This window comes from Ailuropoda melanoleuca, chromosome 7 (assembly GCF_002007445.2).
Source record: "Ailuropoda melanoleuca isolate Jingjing chromosome 7, ASM200744v2, whole genome shotgun sequence".
NCBI classification, from domain to species: Eukaryota; Metazoa; Chordata; class Mammalia; order Carnivora; family Ursidae; genus Ailuropoda; species Ailuropoda melanoleuca.
Window position 1 is genome coordinate 111,669,321 of NC_048224.1, and position 15,674 is coordinate 111,684,994.

The 15,674-nt window shown below is 41.1% G+C and overlaps 1 protein-coding gene across 1 annotated transcript in view; it reads left to right on the forward strand.

The window, feature by feature from the left end:
• The window catches only part of SLAIN1 (SLAIN motif family member 1), a 57,989-nt gene that overhangs the window by 13,083 nt on the left and 29,232 nt on the right, over positions 1 to 15,674 (forward strand). The gene's annotated exons all lie outside the window — the stretch shown is intronic.

The following is a 15,674-nucleotide window of genomic DNA, read 5'->3' on the forward strand; positions in this document are numbered from 1 at the left end:
GTAAGTAAAATGGTTCAGCCTTAAATTCTCTGGGGACAATAAAAGGTGGTGTGGCTGGAATCCAGGATAGAGAACTGAAATTTCACGGGGGACCTGAGTACTAACCTTTTTGAGTCCATAAATATTTAATTGGTTATATAACTGGAAGTCCTAAGCTTTATAAACTGGGAAAGAATCTTCATATTGTGTATAACATTAGTTAACCTATAGGGCTCAACATAAGTTTAAGGCCAAAAAAAAAAAAAAAATAGGTCTGTTGTGGAAGGAAAAATAGCCGAAGGAATTGGCAGTCCCTTAGCTCCTCCCCATTTTGTATTTGATAAAGGCTGTGATTACTGAGGCTTTTGCTCATCTCTTAACCTCTCGGTATCTTTTTCATTATCTAGGAGGACTGTTTCCATTCCATGGACTTCTTGTATCCCAATCACACTTGAGCTTGGAAATGCAGGTTCCTGCCTTTTCCAGATTAAATACTCAGAGTCACTGGGAGTAGGGCCGGGGGACTCTGCACTGACAAGTTCACCAGTGTGATTGTTACAGTGAAGTTTGAGAACACTGTTTGTGACGCTCTTCGGGGATAATGATGGTTATCAAAATCTGGGCAGGAGACAGAGTCTGCTAGGTAACATTTCTGGAGCTCTGAATTCTATGACAGTCCGTACGTTCGGTTCTTGACATCCATCCTTTGTTTTATTCAGTCTAACCACACTCCTGTGAGCTAGGTACACACGCTTTTAGGGAAGAGACAGGGGAAGTTGAGAGATGGTCAGAGGGTTATTAGGGCCAGAGAGATCCCCCAGGGGCAGAGCCAGCAGCTGGGTCTCCCTGACCCTAAAGGCTGCCCTTCATCAGTGGTCTATGCTGCTTTTTTGGCACAGTCCTAAGTAAATATCAATAGAAATTTAAGTATTTGAGAAAAGTCAAATTAAAAGGCACGTGTTATTAACATTTTAACTAAAAAGAAATGATCTGGTCATAAGTTGAAGGTTGGAGTAGGAACAAAGGAGTAGTATTAGGGTTAAAACTTTGGCGACGGATGCTTATCTGAGAGAGCAGCCAAGTGAGGCAGCAGACTCCAGCCTTGATTCTGTTCCCATTTACCCGACTGACCGAAGCAAACCGTTATTAAATCCCTCTGGACTTCAAGGGTTGTGTAGTCTCTCAGGTTCTTTATTCAAGCATCCCTTGATTCAAGGACTCTTTATGTGGACACTTTTATATATGAATTTGGCTCAGTTCCTTGTTTGAATAAATTCAAATGAAATTCAGAACTAGGCCTTTAGTTCAGGGGTCAACAAATTTTTTCTCAAAGGGACCTGATAGCAAGTATTTTAGTCTTTGCAGTCCACACATCCTCTGCCATCAGTAAAAATCAGCCGTAGATGCCAACGTTAATGAACAAGGCTGTGTTCTGATAAACCTTTATCTGCAGACACTGAGATCTGAATTTTCATGATTTTTTTTCCATGTGTCACAAAATGTATTCTTTTTATTTTTCTGTTTTTTAACCATTAAAAGAAAAAACAACCCATAAAAACCATTCTTAGCTTGTAGGGATTACAGACCCTACAGGCAGGTTGGATTGGGGCCTCCCAGGCCATAGTTTGTGACCCCTGCTTCATTTGCACACAAAGTAGATTTACATTCAAGGTTGATTCTAAAAAAATAGAGGCTTTGTTGATGTAATTAATCCTTATTGGTGGCTGCTTTTGAGATTTGAGACTTAGTGCCTGACCATCCAATTTTCCTTTCAGGAACAAGGGGCTAAAGCAGAATGGTGAGGTCATGAAGACATACATTGATGTGCTATAGTTTTATTCATAATGTAATATATTTCAGTTTCATGTAAGGGTTTAAGCAGAGAACTAGCTTTTCAAAACTTACCTTAGTGTTTTGCAAAATTTGTATAGAAATCTAAATCCTCTTTTGCTATGAGACTAAATGCTTTTGTTCCAAAAATCAGTAATCCCTTCATGAGATAAGAAGTCACTGTCTACAATAGGTTGTTCTTTGGATGAAATTTTTTTTTTGAAATTTAACTTCTATCTTGTAAGGCGATTTGTCTGTAGTTTAGAAAGTATTAATCTTATGGGTATTATGAGAAAATAGCAGATTTCCTACCCCGTCTCTCATGCCCATTTAATTACCCAGGTGTGGTTACTTAACAAAAGCTATTCGTTTTGGTTTTGCTATTTATCTCATTAAATTCCCGTGCCTATAAGGCTGTGGCTTGAGTTGTCAGTTTCTTTGGATGGTGAAGGTTTAATTCTTTTAACACCCTTTTCCCCTTACACTTTTTCTCTGCATATCTTCCCATTTAGCTTTTTACCAATTTTGGAATACGTTAATATTGATTACAATAGAAATAATCCTATCTCAGCCATGCCGTATTTTATCATTGTTTCTTTTTTCATCTAACCTTTTGTTTTTCCTAGAGTTAATTGTGAAAAGACACTTGCTGTTCTTGGTATTTGTTATTAATTTGCCCCAAACTCTCCAAATGAATGAACTTCAGTACGATGAGATGTACATATCCACCAAGGGTTTTATTTCCCTTTGTTTTTTTAGCTGTCCCTGTTGGTAGTGCCCTTTGATCTCCTGCCGTGCTCTGAACTGCTTCTCTGCAGCTCCCCCCCCCCACCCCCGCACAGCGTCCTTGGGGGACATCCTCCTGCCCCTCATCCTGGGAATTCTCCTGTCCTCTCCTCAGTGTAGCCCCGCCTGTGTCCTGGATGCCAAGACTTCCTTGTCCTTATATTCCCTCTCTGGATAGAATTCATTCTCCCGCTGCCGTTTCAGGAGAGTAGGAGAGGAAAGAGGATGTGGGGGAGGTAAACTTTGCACACCTTGTATGTCTGAAAATGTCTTAATTTTATCTTCAGTCTTGACTGTTCTTTGAGCTGGGTGTAGGATTCTAGGTTGGAAACCATGTCCAACAGAGTATAGAAGACAGATTTCATTATTTCAGCTTCGGGATTGCCGTGACAGTCCTGTAACATTCGAATTTCTGATTCCTGTGAGCTTTCTCTAAAATACCTTTTAGGGGCGCTGGGGTGGCTCAGTCGGTTAAGCATCTGCTTTCGTCTCAGGTCATGACCCTGGGGTCCTGAGATTGAGTCTAGCATCAGGCTCTCTGTTTGTGGGGAGCCTGCCTCTCCCTCTCCTCCCCACTCGTGCTCTCTCTTGCTATCTCTCTCTCTCTCAAAAAAATGGATCTTTTAAAAAAAATCTATAAAAAAAAATACCTTTTAGATAGATTCTCAGAATCTTTTCATTCCTAGTACGTGACATTTTCATTTTAACCAGGAAACTTGAGTTCTGCCAAATGTGCTGCATTCTTTGTAAATCCCTCCTGTCCTCCAGTTTTCTCTGTTCTTTCACTCTGGACGCTCCTTTTAGTCAGACGTTGGATCTCCTGGATTGATGTTCAGATTTGTGTGTTCTGTCCTGTTTTCTATCCATGGGATTGATGTTCTGTTTTCTTGGAGACTGTAAGAATTCTCTTGGAAGCCCCTCTGCTCCAGGTCTCTGAAGTGCGCTGTGTGCCAGCCTCCGTGTAGGGAGCGGAGACGCAGCAGTGACCAGACCGACGGCGAGTCTGCGCTGTCACGGAGCCTACCTGCGTGTACACAGACCTTCGCTTGATCCTCCTGCGTTTGTAAGGTACCCTGTTTGTGTAAGGTATCTTAAATCCAGGAGCTTTTTATTTCAGTTTATTTAAGCAATAGAATAAAAGTGGGAGCAGCTGCTTGGGAATAGGAGGAATTTGAGGGTCCCGGTATTTTCTAAACAGTCATCCTGTTTTTGCTTCACCGTAAAGCTCTCTGCCCTCAGTGGTGGGCTGCACATCCAATTCCAGGACGTTCCAGGTTTTTGTTGGCTTGTCCCCCACTGTGGGTCCTTGGAGCAGAGGATGTCGAAACCCAAGTCCATTACCTAATGTCTATCCGTTTTTCATTTCTAAATGAAGTGACCTCCTCGGACTGATAGCGACTCCTCCCCTGTTCGGTCTTACTTGCGGGTTTAGCAGACTGAGTTCAGGTGTCATTCTAGTGTGTGTTTTTTACATTTAATTTTATTGTTTGTTCAAGTGTAATACAGTTTCAGGTGTGCAATATAATGATTCAACAATTCTATACATTTCTCAGGGCTCATCAAGATAAGTGGACTTGTAATTTCCTTTATCTGTTTCACACTCCCCCCCCCCACTCCCCTTCTGATCACCAATTCTCTGTATTCAAGTCTGTTCCTTGGTCTTTCTCTTTTTCCTTTATTCATTTGTTTCTTTAATTCCACATGAGTGAAATCATATGCTATTTGTCCTTCCCTGAGTTACTTCACTTAGCATTATACTCTCTAGCTCTATCCATGTCACTGCAAATAGTAAGATTTCATTTTTTTAATGGCTGAGTAATATTCCATTGTATATATACCATATCTTCTTTATCTGTTCATCTGTTGCTGGGCACTTGGGCTGCTTCCATATGTTGACTCTTGTAAATAATGCTGCATTAAACATAGGACTGTGTATATGTTTTCAAATTAGTGGTTTCATATTCTTTGGGTAAATACCCAGTATTTACTGGAATTACTGGATCATAGGGCAATTCTATTTTTAAAGTCCTAGCCACAGCAGTCCAAATTGGCACAGAGGAAGTAAAACTTTCAATAGTTGCAGATGGCATGATACTACGCATAGAAAATCCTGAAGACTCCATCAAAAAACTACTAGAACTGATAAATGTATCCTGTGACTTCACTGAATTCAAAATTAAATATACAGAAATCTGTCACATTTCTATACACTAATAATGAAGTAGCAGAAAGAGAAGAAGATAATCCTATTTACAATTGGCACCAAAAATGATAAAATGCCTAGGAATATACTTAAGGAAGTGAAAGACCAGTACACTCTGAAAACTATAGAACATTGACAAAAGAAATTAAAAATGACACAAACAGGTGGAAAGATATTCCATACTCATGGATTGGCAGAGCCAATGTTGTTAAAATATCCAAAGCAACCTTCAGATATACGGCAATCCCCATCAAAATACAGTATTTTTCACAGAACTAGAGCAGATAATTCTGAAAATTGTATGGAACCACAGAAGACCCCGAAGAGCCAATGCGATCTTGAAAAAGAACGAAGCTGGAGGTATCACGATACCAGATTCAAGATATACTACAAAGCTGTAGTAATTGAAACAGGATGGAACTGGCACAGAAAGAGACACGTGGATCAATGGAACAGAATAGAGAGCCCAGAAATAAACCCATGATTTATGGTCAATCTATGACAAAGGAGGCAAGCATATACAATGGGGAAAAGACAGCCTCTTCAACAAATGGTGTTGGGAAAGCTGGACAGTCACATGCAAAAGAATGAAACTGGGCCATCTTCTTACACCATACGTAAAAATAAACTCAAAATGGATTAAAGACCTAACTGTGAGACCTGAAACCATAAAATTCCTAGAAGAAAACATAGGCAGTAATTTCTTTGACATCAGCCATAGGAACATTTTTCTACATATGTTCCCTCAGGCAAGAGAAACAGAAGCCAAAGTAAACTGTTGGGACGACACCAAAATGAAAAGCTTTTGCACAGTGAAGGAAACCATGAACAAAATAAAAAGGCGGCCTACTGAATGAGAGAAGATACTTGCAAATGATATCCAGTAAGGGGTGAATATCCAAAATATAAAGACCTTATGCAACTCAACATCAAAGAAACCAAATAATCCAATTAAAAATGGACAGAGGACTGACCCCAATAAACATTTTGCCAAAGACATCCAGATGGCCAACACACAAACGGGAAGGTATTCGACGTCTCTCATCATCGGGGAAATGCAAATTAAAACTAGAGAGATATCATTTCACACCCATCAGAATGGCTAAAATCAAAAACACAAGAAACAAGTGTGGAGAAAAAGGAACCCTTGGGCACTGTTGGTGGGAAGCAAACTGGTGCAGCCACTGTGGAAACCAGTATGGAATCCTCAGAAAAAATCTGTGGCTTTGTAAGAGAACAGGGAGGAATTCAAATTTAGTCGTCAATATCAAAGACTTCTTACTGATTTCCAATTAAGGGAATCCTTGGTCCATGACAGCTAATTAATGGATACCAGAATTTATGGTTTTAACTTTATTCATATTATAGCATAAATATTAAATTGGGATAATGTGAGCATTCCATATTTTAGAACTTTCAAGTAATTCTAATAAAACACTTTGTTTAGATCTCATGTTTCTCTTAATCAGCATTTCCAAGTAACAAATATTGAGCATTTTCTTTGAGATCAAGTCTGTTGCCCTTCATTTGAATATAAATTGCCCAAAGACAGTGGCTTTGTTTTGTTGGTCACACCCGGTTAGAAAGGAACCTGAAGTCTTATAGATGCTGTTGCTAAAATAAATGAATTTTTGATTCTTTTTGAATCTAACTACAGTTACTGCTGTTACATTTTCAGTTTTGGTTTTGAGCATTTTAAGATGGGGTGGAGTCTTTGCACTGCTTTCTTATCAGCCATCTCTCTCTCTCTCTCTCCAGTGCCCTGTGAAGCATTAGCTCACAGCGTTGTTTTACCGTTCACAAGCTTGTTTCCCTTAAAATAGTCCGTTTTTATTTATCTTACTGTATTTTGTTGCAAAATGATGAGTGTCTGTATGTTCCCCGCCCCGAATGTAAACACTAAGACAACCCGCTGCTGTGACAAGGACTGATTAGAGATTAGATTTGTTGGAAAGGTAGTGTTACGCCTCTTTGTCTTTGCTGTGTCTCCCACTTTTTTTTTTTTTTTTTTTTTTTTTAAATTTTTTTTTTATTTATTAGACAGAGATAGAGACAGCCAGTGAGAGAGGGAACACAAGCAGGGGGAGTGGGAAAGGAAGAAGCAGGCTCATAGCAGAAGAAGCCTGACGTGGGGCTCTATCCCATAACGCCGGGATCACGCCCTGAGCCGAAGGCAGACGCTTAACCGCTGTGCCACCCAGGCGCCCCTGTGTCTCCCACTTTTTAACCAAGGGGTAGGGAAATGTTCTCCACTAGTAGCCTGGAGCTTCAGATTAGATGCTGCCTTAGAGAACAAATACGTTGGATACTTTGTTTCTATTTCTTGACCCTAATGTTTCTGGGAAGAAAATTACTTAAAGATTAGCTCCCTGTAGAATGCGTGGAGGCCGGGGCCATAGGAATGAGGAGCCAAAGTGTATCTGGTGGTGGACCTTCTAGCCCTTCTGGTCCCTTGGTCCTTCATACCCTTCCTAATCCCCTCTTGCACCCTAGGAATTAAGCCTGTACTATTTTCTTGGTTGCAAATTAGCGGTCTTCCCTGCTTAAGAAGTAAACTTCCCTTGAAACATATCTGAGGATGGGCTTTTCAACCTTAGTTTCTGTGGGTACGTCCGTTGGGTAGCATTTCTCCCAAGGTTGTCCCTAATTGTGCAGTTGCTAATGAGTTCGTTTGGATTGTAACTTTGTAAAGGGCCCCTGTCTCTCTTCTTGCTGCCTGCATTCCCTGGGAGGGTCCTCACATAGCCTTCACGCTGTATCTGACAACCTCGTCACCCTGCATCTAGGTAACAAACCTCGGGAGATTGTGGGAGAATGTACGGGAAGTGTTCATGTTTTGTCAAGGTTGTGAGAACAGGCTTATTAAAATCCTACCCTTCTGAAGAAAGTTTGTTTTTCTGGAGAAAAGGAGGCACAGAAAGGAATGTTTCGTTTTTTAATTTTATTGGAAGATAGTACCTGCATTAAGAGCTTTTTAAAGATATTGTTGAAAGAAATGCTTTGTCTTCACAGCTACAGTTTTGCAAATTGATTAAATGTGTGTATTTAAAATACAGTAAAACAATTGCTTACTGCTTAGGGTATACACACACACACACACACACACACACACACACACACACACACGACTGATATGTATCCAATGCCCCCAAATTCTCAATTGACTTGGTCAGTTAATATTTTAATTGAAAATTAATTAAATTGACACTTTTGTAGATCCCAAAATTTATTTTCCCTTTTTCCAGACTGGTCTTTTAATACCCAAATTTCATAATTTATAAGGTCTTCCAAATCAAGTAGTCAACATGGCCAGTTACTTAAGCTTTCTCAGCCTCTTCTGCATTTATATTTATTTTCTACGATTGTTGTCAAGCGATAAATAAGGATATTTGTAAGGCAGACATAATCAAGGCTTAAATATTAGGTCTCTTCCCTGACACATTTGAAAATGTAAATGGCTTTTTTGGATAATATACAGAAAGTAATGTTAAAGGTAAAAATAACTCCTTGTTGAAAGTTAAATCTTTCAGTACTTCTTTAAAAAAAAAAAAAGATCTTGTTTATTTGAGGAGAAAGAGTGAGAGAGACAAAGCATGAGAGGGGGGTCAGAAGGAGAAGCAGACTCCCTGCGGAGCAAGGAGCCCAGTGCTGTGTTGGACTCAGTCGCAGGACCCTGGGGTCATGACCCAAGCCGAAGGCAGACGCTTAACCAACGAGCCCCCCAGGCGTCCCTTTCAGTACTTCTTAATCTGCAGCCTATTGGTATACAATTAAGAAAGCCTAGGATGGTCCATATATACAATGGAATATTACTCAGCTATCAGAAAGAACGAGTTCTCAACATTTGCTGCAACTTGGACGGCACTGGAGGAGCTAATGCTGTGTGAAATAAATCAAGCAGAGAAAGACAATTATATGATTTCTCTCATCTATGGAACATAAGAACTAGGATGATCGGTAGGGGAAGAAAGGGATAAAGAAGGGGGGGTAATCAGAAGGGGGAATGAAGCATGAGAGACTATGGACTATGAGAAACAAACTGAGGGCTTCAGAGGGGAGGGGGTGGGGGAATGGGATAGGCTGGTGATGGGTGGTAAGGAGGGCACGTATTGCATGGTGCACTGGGTGTTATATGCAAGTAATGAATCATCGAACTTTACATTGGAAACCAGGGATGTACTGTATGGTGACTGACATAATATAATAAAAAAACATTAAAAAAAAAACTAGGATAACATTTTCTTCCCCCCCCCCCCCAAAAAAATACTGGACTGTGATTTGAATATACAATCTTAGTTAGACATATTTAGTATCTTGGTTGGTTTTTTTCTTTGAAAATGGTCCTAACAATGTTTGTTATTTTCCATTTGGAGGTGTCTTGTTTTGGGAGCATCTTTTTACTTAATTTTTAGTGTGTATATGCCTTCTTTGGAGTAGATGAAGCATCTGATGATGGGGCCTGTTCCTCAGTTTCCTTTGGAATTAGCAATGCTTAATACATTCTCAAACATGTTTTAAGTTCTAAATGGTTTTTTATGATTTATTAATTTGAGTACATTTAAATTTCTTACATGAGCAAAGAAACTAATTGAACATTGGTGTCATAAATGGCATCCAAGTAGCCAAACCAAAAAGAATTACCTGGTAGTGCTCATTACAATGTTAGTGTTGGGGGTGGGTGTTTGAGTCGGGTTTGTTCGAGGCTGTTGACCCTCCCGGTGACTAGAGTAGTCCCTGTCCCATTGTCAGTACTGAATGTGTGTTGTTGAGTGAGTGGATACGGTGGAAGGGATTTTGATTTCGAAGTCAGACTTGGTGCTCACTAGCGCCTCCGTGTCACCGAACTCTGATTAAGAGCAGGTCCCTGTCCCATGACTGACTTTATAACTGGAAGCTGGTGCCTCTTAGTCCCCTTACCTGTTTCACCCATCCCCCCACCCTCTTTCCTGCTGACAGCCAGCAGTTTGTTCTCTGTATTTGAGTCTGTTTCTGTTTTGTTGTTCATTTGTTTTGCTTTTTAGATTCCACATATAAGTGAAATCATACAGTATTTGTCTTTCTCTGTCTTATTTCACTTAGCGTAATACCCTCCATGTCCACCCATGTTGTCTCAGGTGGCAAGATTTCGTTCTTTATTGCTGAGTAATATCTCAGAGAGAGAGAGAGAGAGAGAGAGAGAGAGTGTGTGTGTGTGTGTGTGTGTGTGTGTGTGTGTGTGTATATGTACCACGTCTCCTGTATCCATCCATCCATCAGTGGACGCTGAGATTGCCTCCGTGTCTTGGGCTGTTGCAGATAATGCTGCAGTGAACATGGGGTTGCACATATCTTTTTGAATTAGTGTTTTTTTTCTTTGGTTAACCTAGAGGTGGAATTGCTGGATTGAATGGTACTTCTATTTTTATTTTTTTGTAGAAACTCCGTAATATTTTCCATAGCGGCTACGCCAATTTTCATTCCCACCGATAGTGCTTAAGGGTTCCCTTTTCTCCACGTCCTCACCAACACTTGTTATTTCTTGTTTTTTTGATACTAGCCAGTCTGACAGGTGTAAAGTGATAGCTCGTTGTTATATTTTAGTTAAGAAAAGTAGCATGTCACTTGTTTCCAGTGTCTTGCCTAGTAAGTGGGGACAGTTAACAGATTTCACAGGGCTACGAGAAAGATTTCAGACAATGTTGAATGTAAAATTACTTTGACAAATGTGAAGTGCTATATAAATATGTGGACACATTCATACTATCCAGTTCTTAATTCAGAACCTGAACCAAAACATACAGGGACTCCTCTTAGTTTGGCTATTTATTCTTGATAGGAAACTAATAGCATTTCTTTCTTTGGGGGGGTGGGTTTGTTTTCTCTACCTATAAATAAACATTTGTTCGAGTTAGGATCTCAGAAAGTTTTTGAGTGTAATTTATTTAAGAACAGTAGAAAGTTTAAGGCAACTTCATTAGCTGTTCCTTTCCTTCTGCCTCTTAGATCGATATGTATTCCGTTTCTGACATGCTTTTCTCTGTTCTTCCTCACTTCCCCCACCACTTTATTAATTTTTTATATTTTTTAAAGATTTTATTTATTGGAGAGCTAGAACACGAGCAGTGGTGGATGGGGGCAGAGGGAGAAGCAGATTCCAGACTCTCCACTGAGCAGGGAGCCCGTTGCGGGGCTGGACCCCAGGATCACGACCTGAGCCGAAAGCAGATACTTCACTGACTGAGCCCCCAAGGCCCCCCTTCCCCCACCCCCGTAGACTGTAAATAACAAACACCCATAGAACTCTCCTGGGTATTATTAAGACCCATGATACCGTAAATTGAAATAAGGCGAACCTAGAGCCTTTGGTGAGTCCATGTCATGTGGCTGGGATGTTAAATAACCAAATAATGATAAAAAAGCTTATCTAAGTAATTTGAAACACCCAGTATGTGACTCAGTTAATTTGGGGCCAGTTAATAAAAGCTTATCTTGCCTGCAGGTCCTTGAATATCTAACTATTGAATCAGGACAGGTCACATTTGAGGAGTGTGGGTATAGCTTTCACAAATAGTGTAGCCCTACACAGGGACCGTCTTGGGTCATGTTTCCTTATGAGCATTTTCATTTCCTCTGGGATTATATGCTGAGCACATGTAAGAAGATATTGCTTCTTAATTGAGTTTTTCTTTTATCTTCCTATGATACCAGTTCCCGTGCTTGTCTTGGCTGTTACGACGTAGCATTCCTCTCTAAATTTAGCCGGTGGAAAAGAAAGTGGTCGACTAATCCAGTGCTCTGAAGGTGGCCTTTTCATTTGTTAAAAACCACACAGATTGAACTGAGACGTTAGGGAGCTTATCCAGTGTCTGTCTCCTGGACCCCGTCCAGCCTCTCCTTGCCTGGCCCAAGATACTATCTTCATCAGCTCATGTTTCCAGTCTCGAGGTGCTCTGTCAAATTGGGAACACAAAATTAAAACTTAGTCTGTGCAGTTCATTTTAGGTAAGCTTTGTAAAGGAGTCCCTTTCTCATCAAAAGAATAATCTGGAATCATACTGAAATTTGCAGAGATAAGCATCTCTTGACATTTGCTATTTATTATTCTTGCCTGCTAGAAATTGAAGACACATTGTCGTGGCTGTGGCCTTTCATCGCATCTTTGCTTTGCTCATATGTTCAGAATAGTCCCAGTGCGTGTGCTTCAGTATTGGGAATGATGTTTGGGACAGTAAGTAGCAAATCAGTAGGGATTGTGCTCCTGTGAAATTGGCGGTTTCTCTCCCATTATATCCACCAACGTGGGTATGTGTTTGCCAGACACTCCTGAACAGCCCTCCTTTCCTTTCTTTTGCCAATTACATGTGTTTCTCTGTGGTTCTTTGTTTTGTTTTTATTTTGCATTTCCACCACATGAAAGTTATTAAAATAAGCAAGAGCTTATGACCGTGCGTAGTGTTTGCTGCAATGAATATATATCATTGACTTGGGATTTTCTGACCCCAGTGAGGAAAAAGTAAAACAATAGCTATTCTCCCGCAGTAGTTGTTTACTGCTTTCATAATACTCTAATGATTGATTGAATTTGCTTCTATGGCAGTGAAATTTTACTTTGGTAGATGTTCATGCCTGTCTCTTGGGACCCCTATGCAATCATCCATTTAAGCAACAATTCGTAGACTCCCCTTTTCTGAAACACTGGGCCTGGATCAGAGAGACGATTCAAATGCTTAATCGCGGAAGAAATGAATGGAGCACTTGCTGCACACGCAGGCATAGCGCTCGGTACGGGGGCTTCGAACTCGGGACCTAGTCTTCAGAACATGCAGTCTGCTGTAACCGACTATGCACATAGCCACTCTTGTTCTTTTTTTTTTTTTTTTTTCCCCTTCCTTTCCGTTAAAACAAGCATGATGGTGCTAGTGGACCTGAGTCTGGGGGGTATGGATGGCCAGGAAACACTTTCCCAAGTTAGCAAGAGTTAGGCTGTATTAAGAGTTAACTTGGGGGGGGGCAGGTGCGAGAGAGCGGCCCAGACCGCAGGAACAGCAGGTGGAAAAGTCTTGTGCAGGGGTGAGACTCCTGATGGGAGAGGGAGAGGCAAACCGTTGTTGGAGTATAGTAGAGAGAGAGGAAGGGAGAAAACAGGAGCCCAGGGATTCTGCATGAAATGAGAGAGGTATGCGGGTGTTCAGGGCACGTAAGGATTTCGGACTATGTCTTAAGATGGTTCAGAAGCCTTGGGTAGTTTTCAGCAAAGGAGTGACATGACCCTGAACAGGAAAGTGTCAGAGTGTTAACAGAATTGTTGATTGTTACGAGCCTTTCTTGAAGTCTGACAGGACGTGGAGGATGAAATGGTGATTTTAGAAATTCTTAGCCATGTGAATGAAGTTTTGTTTTTGAGGGGATTCTTTAACTTAGATAAACTTGGGAATGTTTTCTTCTGCTTCTCTCATTAATATCCTGTATTTTTTGTGTGACTTCTTCTGAGAAGTGGTCGTTTAAAGTATGGCCAAACTCTTCATGATACTTAATTTACTTTGAAAATAGAAAACTTTGATTTTCTCAATTACTTAAAATACATGGAGCTTTAAACTCATATAATAACAGGCTTCATACATTTGAGTTTTGGAGCTCTTGTCAGTTTTATTTATGAGTTTAATTTTTTTTTCCATGGTAGCTGTAAAATTGTATTTCGAGGAATAGGGTGCGTGCGGGTGTGTGTGTGAGTGAAATTCAGATAAGCATCATGCACGTGTGTGTACTCATGTACACGTGTGTTTGTATGTACATGCGTGCTCAGTCTGATCTTCCATTTTTAGGGCATGTTTAGATAAGCCAGGTTAGATCAGTAAAAGGATATCCGGCGCTGGGAGTTGCTGGCATGCGCTAAAAGGTGATGACTGCAAGTAGTTGGACGTTTAGTCTTTGTGGTAAAACCAAATACCTATTCTTAAAGAAGATCGAGGGATCTGAGCATGGGATCCCTACCCCTGACTGAGAAGCAGAGCTTGAGGGAACTTTAGTTGTGACGTCCACGTCAGACTGAACAGCGCTGGGGGACTATTCCGTGAACTCGTGAAGCATCCCAGTCCTAGCGTAGAGACTGCCCTCCTTTGCACCATTGGGTTCCTCAGCCACTCTGCTGCTGCACGTCCAGGCATCTCACGGGAAGTTTGCTTGTGGAATAATCCAGGCATTTATGTAGTGCCTGTTGTCCATCTTTGAAGTTGGAGGCCTACTGGGGTAATACCTGTACTGGTGCAGAAGCAGCTCGTGCCAGTTACGTGTTCAGAGTATCATAGTCTGTACTCATAAATATAGACCAGTAGCCAAGTGTCATTGGCTTTTTGGGGAAACTAATAGCATGAACAAAATAAACAGATCAGCTGCCTTTGTAGGACACAAGAAGCTAAGGGAATAGAGAACTCCGTGTGCTTAGATTTAAGAGAATAACACACCTTTAAACAAGAACAGATTGCTGGAAAAAGCAGCAGTCAAATCATACTTGTAGTCATTTTTTATTTCTTGGAAGTATGGAATGGGAATGGACAGGGCTGAGAACCAAGCTGCTGATCCATATTTGTCAAAGGAAATCCTCCTCAAAAAGAGAAAATATGAGAGAAGTCTGGGGACATGGAGGGCATATTCCAAACCTTTAATCTTTAACAGTTCTAGAAGCTGGAACAGACAGTTGAGAGGAAGGAAGAATAAATAATAAAAATTTCTTTGAGCTCAAGAAAGACAACTCCCTGGTATGAACTAAGGTAGATGAGAAGAGACCTGAACCTAGACCTCCTAGTTGAATTTCCCAGGTTAAAACCCTGCAGATGTTCACAAAGAAGAAACAGGTTATCTGAGGGGTACTAGACCTCAGGCTGCATAAGGAATGCTAGATGCTTAGCTGGAAAACGAATATTGTCTTTTTAATTTTGCGGAAAGATATTTTCAAACTATACTGTCATACCCAGGCAAATCCTAGATTGTGGAGACCAACGGAACGGGATTTTGGTTCTGCAAAGATTTAGAAAATTTACTGTGTGCACCGTCTTCTAATGGTGGAAGAAGTACAGGAAAGAAGATCCATGAGTCTGGAAAAGAGTGGCTGCAGAGTGACCCAGGAGAGGCCAGGACTGAGGAAATGAGAAAATGGGTGGACTCTCAAGGCTCGTGATGTCGTTCTCCCAGTGGTTGGGGTCTGGTTCCAGATTCCTTTCCTTTCCCTGGGCCCTCTGACCGTACTCAGCACCCCAGTGAACCATGCTTCCGTCAGGCCCCTGAAATGCCACCCGTATGTGACATAACATCTGATGATCACCTTAAAGTTGTCGCCATCACAGCTGTCCAACAGAGTGGAGAACCAGTAGACGCTGACAGTGTAAACACAGAACCATGATATCTGGAAATGGGAGCGGAAGGGAGAGAGGTCTAGCGTGGGCTCAATATCTGACCTTCTCGCCACAGCGAGTCAGAGGGCGACAAGGTGATGTTGGTTTATCTGCTTAGAGTTACATCGTAGTTATACAGTTGTCCCCAAGTTCTCAAACAAAGCTCTGGGAGAGTGGATCTGGGTGGGGAAGGGAAAGAGATTCCTGTTTTAGAGCTTTGTATGTATTTTAATGCTCTTCCATGTGTAAGCATTAAATTAATTTTTTTGGGGGGGGTGGAGAGGGCAAGGGAGAGGGAGAGAGAGTCTTAAGCAGGCTCCACGCCCAGTGCAGAGCCTGACACAGGACTCAATCTCACGACCCTGGGATCATGACCTGAACTGAAATTAAGAGTTGGATGTTTAACCAACTGAGCCACCCAGGCGCCCCACCATGTGCAGGCATTTTAATAAAATCATGCAGCGGTTACTTTCAGAGCCAAGAAAATAGTTTTTTCCTTGTCAAAGTTC